The sequence below is a fragment of the Sminthopsis crassicaudata genome, chromosome 6, assembly GCF_048593235.1.
Source record: "Sminthopsis crassicaudata isolate SCR6 chromosome 6, ASM4859323v1, whole genome shotgun sequence".
Classification (NCBI taxonomy): domain Eukaryota; kingdom Metazoa; phylum Chordata; class Mammalia; order Dasyuromorphia; family Dasyuridae; genus Sminthopsis; species Sminthopsis crassicaudata.
Genome location: NC_133622.1, coordinates 187,433,560 through 187,446,121, shown reverse-complemented (window position 1 = coordinate 187,446,121; position 12,562 = coordinate 187,433,560).

The window sequence follows — 12,562 nt, the reverse complement described above, 5'->3', positions numbered from 1 at the left end:
CATCTTATGAGTGTGCCTGGGTACACACAGAATGAATGCCAAAAGAGCAACAAGCAGGTCCATTTGGATGGGATGTAGGATACATGGAGAATGATAGGCCCCAAAAGTTGTATTGGAGTCACATTAAGAAGGGCTAATCAGAGGAACTCCCATCTTCATCCTAGAGGCCATAGGGAGCCAGTGAAGCTTCTTGATCATGGGAATAACATGATCATACTTGTGCCTTAGGAATCTCAGGAAAGGAAGGAGGGAGCAAACATTTATTAAGAACTTACAATATGCCAGATATGAGCAAATATTATCTCATTTGCAAGGGGGTACTATAATGATCCCCATTTTACGCATGATGAAACTGAGTCAGAGGTGAAGTGACTTGGCCAGGGATACACAGCTATAAGGGCCTGAGGCTGGATTTGAACACAGGTCTTCCTGACTCCTAGATTTTTCTATTTTCCTGCCTAATGAAGAGACAGAATATAGAGAAAGAAAAGAAAAGGATTCAAGGGGAGATTTGTGGCATGTAAGGGTGACACAGCCATGGCATGTAAAGCTGACACAGCTGTGGTATGTAAGGCTATATAGTCATGGCATGTAATGGTGATATAGCCATGGCATATAAGGGTGACGCAGTCATGGTGTGTAAGACTGGCACATCTGTGGCGCCTGAGTGCAGCATGTGAGTGTGGTTCATGTCTGTGGAGCGTGAGCATGGCATGTGAGCGTGGTGCAAGTCTGTGGCACACATCCATGGTGCCTGAGCGTGGCACACGTCCATGGCGCCTGAGTATGAAGGTTGACACATGAAGGATGATGTAAAAAGTAAATGATAAGGAATTAATTGATGAGTAGAAATAGGAGTTCCAAAAACCTTCAACAAGGAGAGGACACCATTAAAAATCTGGGGCAAAAGGAATATGTGTAGGAGGAGGGAGAAATCAACAAATCCTACAGCCTTGAAGAATAAGGGATGAGAAAGGGTCACTGAATTTGACAATTAAGAGATTATTGCATACTTATAATGACTAATTTTAACCTAATAAGAGAGGAGAAAGTGTACCTCACTCCTTTCTTTGCAGTTGACAAGGACTACAAATGTGGAGCATTGCATATCTTATAAGATGCATTGGCTGGGTTTTTTCCCCCTTCTTTTTCTGATAATAAGAAGAGAATAAACCTTTATATTGCACCTATTATGTGCCAGGCACTGTACTAAATGTTTCACATATATTATCTCATTTGATCCTCACAACAATCATATTATTATTATTCCCATTTTACCGATAAGGAAACTGAGGCAGCTAGAGGTTAAGTAACCACAGATAAGAGGTTAAGTGATCACACAACTGAAGTGTAAGATTGGATTGAATTTAAGTCTTCATAACTCCAAAGCCAGTGCCAGGACATCCAAGGCGTCAATACATCCATACATCCATCTGCAGCACATCTCAAGTGAGTCTAAGGGCAAAAGGCCCAAACTGTAGAAGGGGAGGGAAGAAAAGGATGATCAGAGAAGAAAGATCCATACCAAAAAAAAAAAAAAAAAAAAAAGGTAGAAACACCATGAAGAAATAATTTTTAAAGTCCCTACAACTAATTAGTTTATTCCAATCTGCCCTTTTAAGGCATTAACCATACCCTCTTCAGTAGGATCTTCTGAGCTGTGAATACTGAATCAGAGCATCATACCACTATTTCCCAGTACAAATTGAACTTGTACTGGCCACCAGCTTTTGGCAGGTCACTAAGAACAGTAGTGTTTATCTTCAGTGGAACAGAGATGACAAGCTAACTCGTGGCCTTGCCTGTAATGAGGGAAAGGAAAGGAGGAACCCCATTTCTTGGTGCATAGATAATAAGATAATCCCATGAGGTGCAGTGTCCCCTGTAAAATGAATTTACAAGCCCGAAAACCTAGATTGATAAATAAAAGGTTTATTGTAGGAATTTGGAAGTAAAGCTCAGTTAGAAAGACGCCAGGGCCAGAGGTGGCCGCTGGGCAGGCAGGAACCCTTACATGGCTGGAAGGATACCATGTGTTGGCTGGGAGGGCTCCTGCAACCAGGGCTCCGGTTTGGCCCTTTTTATAACTAGAAGATGATGGGCGGTTCCCCTAAGTTCTCTGAGAGCTTTTCAGTTAGCCCAGATCAGGTGAGGGCTGGGGGGAAGCTGAGCTGAGAGTGGGGCTGGGCCCTGATATTCCAAAGGGTGCCTTTGACTAGGATTTGTGAATCAAGGTCAGCCATGGGTTGGGCAAATAGAAAGGAATCTTAAAGGCACCTCAACCCCCATCACCTGGAGCTCCTTGTCCCTTGGAACTCAGCTATCAGAGAAAGAAGGGAAACACAGGGCCAGTATCTTGTGGATTCTATGGCTCTGCCAAACAGTTGTAGGTCAGGCTCAGGGCTGGATCACCAGGTGATCCGAATCTGGCAGATAAGCAGAAATAATACTCAGAAATAGATTATGACCCATCTCATCTGCCCTTCCTTTTGGTTCCTGCCCTGAAGTATATTGGTAGGTCCTCCTTCTCCAAGGTCTGCCGAAAAAGCTTTCCTGACTATGAGAGCTGGTGCAAATTCACTCCTGTCACTAAATCTGTATTTAGAAGCACAGTAAAAGTTGAGAGTGAGTATGGGGACCAGAGCCTGGAATTTCCCAATAGCTAAGGACATGAGTAGCACATAGCGTACCTAGATAGAGGAAACCACCATGAGGAAGAAGTTGGACAATTTAAAAAACTGCCTTGGGAGGACACATTGGAAGAGATTATGTGTGAATGAGCTATTCAGGCCATTGATTGGCCATATCCTGTGTTCCTTAAAACCACCAGGTCACATGTCATGTGGAGGAGCCAAAGCTGAATGCCAGAAGGCCTCTTTTTTCTCAGCAGGAGACATTTCTCTCTGGAGTCAGTATCCCACCACCTCTGGCCTGGAGCTGAACAAGTCCTGGCTGCTCTTGGCTCTCTAGGTCCCATAGTACTTGGGTTCAGTGAGTATGATCCAGGCTAAGATGCTGCTTCTACACCAGGGATGAATGTTAATTAATGCCTATTCTTTTGGCATTAGAGAAACAATAGTAAGTACTAGAAAGAGCACCAGGATCAAGCCCCAGCTCTACTGTGTGTTCTTAAGTTTATCACTGGACTGCTTTACTCTCACTATTTATTTAACAACATTGAGACAAGAAAGGGTATATGGAGATCCGCCCTCCTACCTCCAGAACAGAAGCATTCAAATCCATTCCTGGATATTATATGCACTTATCTGCCAGTCAGTTCAATGTAAAGCTGTCAAGTTATATAGAAGACAAGAAGTTAATAGCAGACATGCTGAAGAAGAAAGTGAGAAATAGGGGGATATGATGGCTCAATCAAGTGTTTGAAGGGCTGCAATATGGAAGAAGGAAGTATTGGAGAAATGTGAAGAAACACTTTTGGCAGATAGTAAATTCCTTGTCACAGAAGGTCTTTACGAGGAGACTGACAGACCATTTATCAGAGGGGTGTTTTAGAGGAGATTCCTGCTGAGGGATGGGCTGGACTAGGTAACCTTTAAGATCCTGTCCAGTTCCAAGATTCTATGAAGCTATGGGAATGGGAAGGCTGGGCTAAAATTCCTTCTCAGTATGGATCAAAGGCAGGGTGGTTATATCTCTGTAGATTAGAGCCATGAAAGAAATAAAGAACTAGAAACTGCAATGAGGAGACCCTTTTTTCAAGTCCTTGGTAGAATGGAGTAGGGTGTTTGTAAAGAAAACAATGGGACAAAATGGGGCCAGACAATTGGAGATTTTAAAAAGCAGGATGCAGCAATGGAGACAAAGATTTGGTGCTCAGATGTTAGATTCTCCTGATACTATAGTCTCTTAAGCTAAACCACTTCCTTGTAAGAATATTACCTGGCACATTGGCCCATTCTGTATTGGCTAACTTAATGAGCTCTGGTACCTATTCTAGCTAATCCCTTTCTTACAAGGCCAAACCTCTCTAGGTCTCAAAGTTTAAGTAAGGGGGGGGGGGGGGAACATGACAGTGGGAGAGCTTTGCCAAGCCAGCACATGAAAGTTCTTGATGGGTTCCTATGTTTGGTCCTCTGAGCCATAGCCTTCTCAGACTAATGGATCTTGTAGGCAGTCATTCTGGACAGCTTGACCTGAGGAGTCCTTTTGCTCCACTGAGGGGCAAAGTAGTACAATGTAAGAATGTTTATTCTAGAGCTGGACAATCTGAGTTTGAATCCTACTTTCCTAAAAATCTTAGTCCTTACTAGCTGTATGACCTGGACTTTAGTTTTCCTCATCCATAAAACGAAGGGGTTGGACTAGGTAGCCTCTAAGAAATCTTAAGTTCCAAGTCTATGAACCGATGATTTGTTACCAATGAAGAAAAGACAGGGTCATTAAAGCTTAAGGGCAACAAAGCAGCAGAAGCAAAGCCTTGAGGAGGGTACCAGCTTCATACCCATTCAAAGCTTAGTGAAGGCAGCAGATGAACAGTGGCAGAAATAGGCTCTCCCTGCTGTTTACAAAGGCTGGCCCATCATATAACTTTTGCAGTGCTAATTATCTTAGATCAAAGGGGAGCAAAAGAGACAGATGAGACCTCTTAATAGCAGAGGAAGGCAATTCCTGGGACCTGATGTTCCTGAAAGTCCCTCTGTGTGCCCTCTAAGGGCAATGTACTGCCACTGAGTGAGGGCATAAAAGCCCTTCAACATAAAAAGGTTACATCTAGGACTTTTTGTCCAGGCATTCTCCTTGTCTCTCCCCATTCAAGTATATTCATTTACTGCACTCAGGATGATTTCAGCTCATCTTTATAGGAAGACATCAATTTATAACTAGTCTTGAATATCAGGCAGAGGAATTTGATCTTTGGACAGGAGATAATGAAGAACCACTGATGATTTCGGTGCAGGGACAAAACCATATCAAAATTTAAGATTATTCTGACACTGAGATGAAGCCTAGATTGGAGGGAAGAGAGATGAGAAAATTGTAGTAATCCCAATGAGTTGTAAAGAGGCATTATTTTAAGTATTGACAATAGTAATTGAGAGGAGGAGAGAGAGAAGTGGATGATTTAATCAAAGATGATGTCAACAAAAACTTTGTAAATAGGTGGATTTGAACAATGAGGATGGTGCTTCAATGGGGAAAACCCCAAGAACAAAGGCTCACAGGATTATAAATTACCATTGGAAGGAACCTTAGGTCATCAAGTCTATTGTGCTCATTTTACAAATGAGGAAACTGAGGGCTTGAAAGAGATTCCACATCCACTATGTATTTGTTCTCTCCTCCTGCTGTTTTTCTATCATCTTTCCAGAGTCTTGATTGGGGGGTGTCTCCTGTCACTACTATACTTGATTTCTAGGTGAAACTTGAATTCCCTGTTTCCATCCTGCACCAGATATTTCCCAATAATTCAGAAACAAGGCTGGAATTTTTATTTTTTTTAAATAGAAACTTTTAAGAGGAAATTGGGGCAGCAGGGGATAGAGCACTGGCCCTGAAGTCAGGAGGACCTGAATTCAAATGTTTCTTGAGACACTGAACACTTGCTAGCTGACTCTGAGCAAGTCACTTAACCCCAATTGCCTTGACAAAAAAGAGGAAATTTAGAGGTAAACAAATCCCCAAACCCTGAAATCTACAAATACACAGAGGACTGACTTCTTTTAGGTGAAAAAATCTCTGGAAGTACAAAGTTCAGAGTTCCAGTGTGTAGTCAGCTACTTAATAGCTGCTGAATGGTCCTAAGGATATTATTCTACCTCTCTTCATCTCTGTTTCTCCATTTATAACATGGCTACAGTGTTACTTTCACCATTTTCCCTCACAGGGTTATTTTGAAGATTAAATAAGATACTATGTCAAAGCACTATGTTGATTCTAGTTCTGTCAATTATTACCTTCCTGATCTTGGAAAAGCGACTTTGTCTCAGTTTCATCTTGAAAACAAAAGGGTTAAAGCAGATAACTTAAAGGGACTTTCTAAGGAGAAAAGCTTGATCCTCTCTCCTGGAGGTCTGTGGTTTGGCTCCTCTCCAAGTCTTAACTTCACTCCTGACCTCTCTGTGTCCTATTTGATTTGCCTGCAGAAAGAATATCCAGGAATCCACTGTTAAGAGTGCTTCTATGGTGAAGTGAAACACAGATGTGGTAGAAATTGGGAATCATAGAACCTAGATTTAAATCCCAGCTTAGGTCACCTCTGGATGCCTCAGTTTCCTCATCTGTAAAATCAGAGGGTGGGACAACATGATTTCTCAGCTCCCTCCTATCCCCTAAAATCCAAGTCCTTATTTGGGTTTTGCTTCACTAGAAGCCATGTGACTTTAATGGTGGACACTATAATTTCTTTATCATTTTCAATGGCCAGACAATCTCAGAGAAATATATTTTCCCTGAAGCTACTAAATGGACATCCCCCTTCTCAGTGAACTTGCACTATTCATATAACTCACTGAAATGTCAATACTTTGATCCCTTCCTCCCCATATCATTACTTTAGTTTCTTTACCATTTTTCAAGCTGCAGGCTTGCAATATCTCATCTTATCCTCATAATAACCTTGGGAGGTAGGTCCTCATATTGTTCCATTTTACAGATGAGGAAACCAAAGCAGACACAGAGTAGGTGACTTGCCTAGGGTTGTAGAGCTATTAAGTATCTAGAGCTGGATTTGAACTTCAGGTCTAATGCTCTATCTTCTATGCCACTTAGGTAACTAAGAGACTTAGTATTTTATGCTAAATCTTACAATCCACAGTGTCCAAAACATACAGCTGAGATAGCCATTATCATAGAAGAAAAGGGTTACATATACACACACACATTTGACTCCTGTTGAGAAGAGGAGCAGGGTGGAGGCAGGGATTTTTCTGTGGTGACTAGAAGTTCTCTTTGGGACGAGGGAATCTCTTTTGAGCTGGGAGATACTAACAGCAACCTTCTCCCCATCCACACCCTTCCCTCTCTCCACTCTTCCAACTCTGACATCAGCTGCCTCATCTGTAGCCTGGATTTCATCCAAATGGTGGAAAGTAGGGCAATCTGTCTTGCAGAACCAACAGGATAGAGGAGACAGGTCTGTGGTTCCCCTGGAGACCACCAGGATCCTGCCAAGAACAGATCCAGCATGTCCTGGATTATGGCCATGTGGGGTTTCTTCCCATGCTGGGACACAAAGACAGGTCTCTCTGTGGCTCAGTCTGTGATCCAGGCAAGCTCCTTCAGTGTGGGATCCTGAAAATAGCTCTGAACCTGAAATTGGGCTCTGCTGTTTCCTGGATTATTTTGAACAAGTCATGTCATTTCTTGTGGCCTCAGTTTCTCTGCTGGGAAATAAGGCGGCTGGACTTGATGGATCAAGGGTGCTTCCAGATCTAAAACCTATACTCAGATGAATTGCCTAAACAGAATAAAGTACTAGTGATAATAATAATAATAATAATAATAATAATAATAATAATAATAATAATAACTACTCTTTTGTCTATAAAACCTTAAAGTTAATACTTTCCTTATAACAACTCTGAAATGGAGACAAACATTATTATCTCCATTTTGCAGATGATTCATTTAATTAAGTTTTAGAGAGTCAAGTAACTTACTCAGGATTACAGAGCTTATACATGGAACAAATTTAAATCAGTAAATGTTTATTCACATAGTACATGCAAGGCCTTGTGCTCTGCTCTAAGAATATAAATTTTTTAAAGGGGCTACTTCCTTCCTTTAGTACAGGGGGACATAAATCAAGTTCATAAATAAGAATGCTACAATACAAAATATGGTCCAAGAGAACATAAGCTCTTTGCTGTGCTTTGGTCTTTGTGTACCTTAGATCATCATAGTGCCTGGTACGTAGTGGGTGATTAATAAAAGTTTGCTGAATAAAGTGATGATAAGAGGAAAGGAGGAGACTAGATAAAATACTAGAAGAAATTTGAGAAGAAAGAGATAAATTTTTTAACTGAGGAATTCAGGAAAGACTTCTTTGAGGAGACATTGCCTGAAGGAAAGGAATGATTTCAACAGAAGGAGTAGGGGAGGAGCTCATTCCATTTCTGGGGAACAGTGAAAAAGAAGACATGGCAAGGAGCGGGCATACTGGGAATTAGGGATGGAAAGTTTGGCTAGCACACAGAGTGCATGAAGGCTGGAGTCTTTACATACAGCGCCATAAACTATTTTACAGTTTTTATTTTCTCCTCAAAAGCATTCTTGCCACCCAATGTTCCTTTTTTATTTTACCTCCCACTTTATTGAGAAAATCAAAGCCATTTCTCTAGAGCTCCTTCTTTCTAATCCACACCTCAAACTGTTTATTATCACTTTCACTTTCTTTGGTTTAGTCTCCTTGCCTTTCTCCTAGCCTACCCTAAGTGCCAAATCCATCAAAAGCACTTTCTCTCACCTTTTCTCTCTCTTTTCCTACTAATCTCTGAAAAAAGAATGATAACTTTTTTTTTTTAATTTTATTTAGCATTGGCAGGAGCCCTTCCCCCCCAACACATGGTATTCTTCCGGCCATGTAAGGGTTCCTGCCCGCCCAGCGGCCACCTCTGGTCCTGGAGTCTTTCTAATTGAACTTTACTTCCAAATTTCTACAATAAACCTTTTATTTATTAAAAAAAATTATTTAGCATTGTGCTAAATGCTAAGGATACAGATGCAGGAATATTCCTTGCCTTCAAGAAGTTTATATTCTAATAGAATAGATGTTTCTTATAGTGGAGTCAAGGATCAGAAATAATGTTGTGGTTTGGAAAGTCACAGGGCAGGTAAGAAGAGTTTAGGAGAATGGATCCTTACATTCTTTCCAGTAAAGCAGTACTAATTGGATTACAGTTCCAACTGAAAAAGAACTCTAAAAGCAGGTGAAAAAGGATATTGTGAAGGATAAGTTGTAGCCAGGGAGTAAAGTGAAACATGTGGTTGGTCTGATATTGTAGACTAAATAAGGAACTCACCAATCTGAACAGGATGAAGTTGGGGAGGAGCCCTTCCATCCCCTAAGATGTTGTCTTGCATTTCTCCTTCCCTTTAACTGCTTAGCTCTAAGAATCACCTTCACTTCCTGCCTCTATTTTCTCACTGACCATTATCTTGTTAAGGCCTTCGCATCTGGCCTCTGACCCAATCACTCTGCTGAATCTGTTCTTTCTAAGGTTACCAATGATCATTCATAGGTTCTTTTCTCAGGTCTCATCTTTCCTGACCTCTCTATTAACTAACTTATAATCATTTCCTCTTTCTCATTACTCTCTTCTTTCGGTCTCCACAATGCTGCTGTCTCCTGGTTCTTCACCTACCTAACTACTCCTCAAGATCTTTTTCTGTCTCATTTACTACCTCCAGATACTCTAGTATGCATTCAGGGGGATTATGGTTGTGGGATACTCCTGTCACATAGTGACACACCAGTACTCAGTCCTCTCAGTCCTTGACTTTGCCCTTGGTTCTCTTCTAGGTCTGAGATGTTCTTTCCCCTCACTCCTAGATTCACCAGTGCCTTTCAAACATCACCTCAAGTATCATTTTCTTCCTGGTCCCCTGAGCTATCAGAGCACCACAACTCCTGTATCTTTTATTAATTTTTCATTGATTCTGCATATAAGCACATGTCTATATATGTCGTCTCTGCTATTAACATGTAAGTGCCTTGAAGATGAGGACTGTTTGACTTGCTTTCTTGCTTGATAATACTTGCACTCTTTTTTAGGAAAGTGTACATTTAAGTTAAAGACAGACCTAGGATTTGAACCCAAGTTTCTTGGCCTGTTGGTCCATTTCTTCCTACATTACATAATTGCACAATTACACAATTTACTCCCCTTCTCTCATCTAGGCATGATCACTATAGCTGGATGTGAACCACATTTCTATCTTTCCAACTAGTTTCCTGGACTGAGAATGTTGTACATTCCCCTGAGCTTTTATAATTCTCCTATCTAGTGACAGTATTTTACATTAAAGTGCAGAATTTATGGTTTAGATTGAAAGCTGGAAGAAATATAGGACCCAAGGGAGGAAGTCAAGCTTGGAGCCCACAGCCTGCTGGGGAAGGAAGGACATGCAAATCAGGAGGGTGTGGCCCACCTCCTCTCCACATTTCCTCTGTGGCCCTAAGATACCTGCCCAGAGGCAGGGAAGGAACACACCTACAAAAATTGGGGAGTGAATTTACAGTGTCTGCCCAGGAAGGGACTTAGAGGAAAAGGACTGTTGGAGTCCTGACTAGAGAATGCTATAGAAGTAGAAAGAGTTATCTATATGTGAGGAGGAACAGAAATGTAATTGACACTGAGTCAAAGGGAGCTGAGTTCAAATCCTATCTGTGATTTTGGGCAAGTCCTCTTTTATAAAACCAGTGGGGAGAAGGAGAGGGCTCTGTAGTGCCTCCTGACTATACAGCTGAGATCTAGACACTAAGTCCTCCAGTACAAAGATAAATGTGAAACAATACTTAGGGAGTTTATTTTTTAATGGGGGAAGGCAAAGACAACATAGAGACATATGATTATATACATAATATGCAAAAATAATGGTAGGGGCAGCTAGGTGGTGCAGTGGATAGAGCACCACCCTTGAAGTCAGGAGGACCTGAGTTCAAATTTGACCTCAGACAATTAACACTTCCTAGCTATGTAACCCTGGGCAAGTCACTTAACCCCAATTGTCTCAGCAAAATAAAATAAAATAAAATAATGGAATGTAATTTTTATGAAGAATTAAGACCAGGAAAAGAAAGGTGTCATAAAGAAAATGCTTTTTGGGCTGAGCTTTGAAAGAAACATTAGAGAAAGAAGATAATTTGGGGTATATATAGTAGGGATATGGAGCTGAAAAGGATCTTAGAACATATAATGTGGTTTGGGTTTTTTTAAATCATAGTGATAGATTTTGTTTTTAATGTGGGCCTAAATTTTTTCTGTCTTGTCCCTTTCAGAGACTATCCCACATAAAAAAGAATTTTTTTGGGGGGAAAAAGATGGAAAAAGAAAAAAAATCAGCAAAACATCAATACATTGAAATAATTTGATAATGTATACAATGTTCCACACCCATAGACCTTCATCCCTCCCCTGGCAAAGGGGAATGGGAAGCTTTTCTTTGGGGCTAAGCTTAGTTCATCTAACATTAGAATTGAAAGGGGCTTTAAAGACCATCTGGGCCAATCTTCTCATTTTACAAAGAAGGTGAAGGAGTTATCCAAGGTCAAAAAGTGAGTTAGTGACAGAATTTGGCCTGATGCCAAATCTTATGACCTGAATTTCCTAAAAGGTCTGCTCAGAGAAGGGGAAAAGTTAGGCTGCTATTAATGTAAATGCATTCATATATTCTCTGGAGGGAGGAAGCTGTGACCTTGCCAAAGGTACTTAAAACTTATTGCTTTGGGAACTGGAGCAAATCCAGGGGCCCAGGACCTGCTGTCAGGTGTTCAGGACAGGAAGTTAACCCACAGTCACTGTAGCAACAGCCTCCTTTTTCCTGTATATTGTGGCAAAGGTTGAGGTTGCCCTTTGAGAGTAACTGAACTGGTTGCCATATATTTACAGATGTCCTGCCAGCTCCACACCCCACACTTTGCAGCTCTATCCTCTGGGGCTGGACACTATCTGAGCTTAGCATCTTAACAGAACACCACAGAGCCTTGTGTCTTTTCATGATTAGGACCTGCCTTAATGTCAAGCTACTAGGGCCACTGAGGTGGTGGCCTACATGAATGGCCTCTCCAGAGAGCCATCCTTTTCCCTTCCCTCCAAGGAAATCGCAGAGAAGCTGTCTGATGTTCATAGGGTTTCTGTAGAGAAAGGACTTACCATTCCATCAATTTCACATTTATTTTGTTAAGCTTTAATCATTTTATTTCTAGCCATGGCTCTTACATAGAAATGTCTATAATCATCTATTTAAATAAATGTTTGTTGAATGTAGTAAGCTCCTTCAGAATGGAATTGTTTCTTTCTTTCTATTGTACTTTTAATTTTTTTTTAATAATAGTTTTTATTTACCAGATATGTGCATGGGTAATTTTACAACATTGACAATTGCCAAACCTTTTGTTCTAATTTTTCCCCTCCTTCCCCCTCCCCAGATAGCAGGTTGACCAATACAAGTTAAATATGTTAAAGTACAAACTAAATACAAATATATGTATCCATATCCAAACAGTTGTTTTGCTGTACAAAGAGAATTGGAATTTGAAATAGTGTACAATTAGTCTGTGAAGGAAATAAAAAAATGGAGGCAGACAAAAATAGAGGGATTGGGAATTCTATGTAGTGGTTCACACTCATCTCCCAGAGTTCTTTCGCTGGGTGTACTTGGTTCAGTTCATTACTGACCACCGTCCATCAGGATTGATCATCATATAGAATTGTTGTTGAAGTATATAACGATCCCCTGGTTCTGCTCACTTCACTCAGCATCATTTCCTGTCAGTCTCTTCAGGCTTCTCTGAAATCATCCTGCTGGTCATTTCTTACAGAACAATAATATTCCATAACATTCATATACCACAATTTATTCAGCCATTCTCCAATCGATG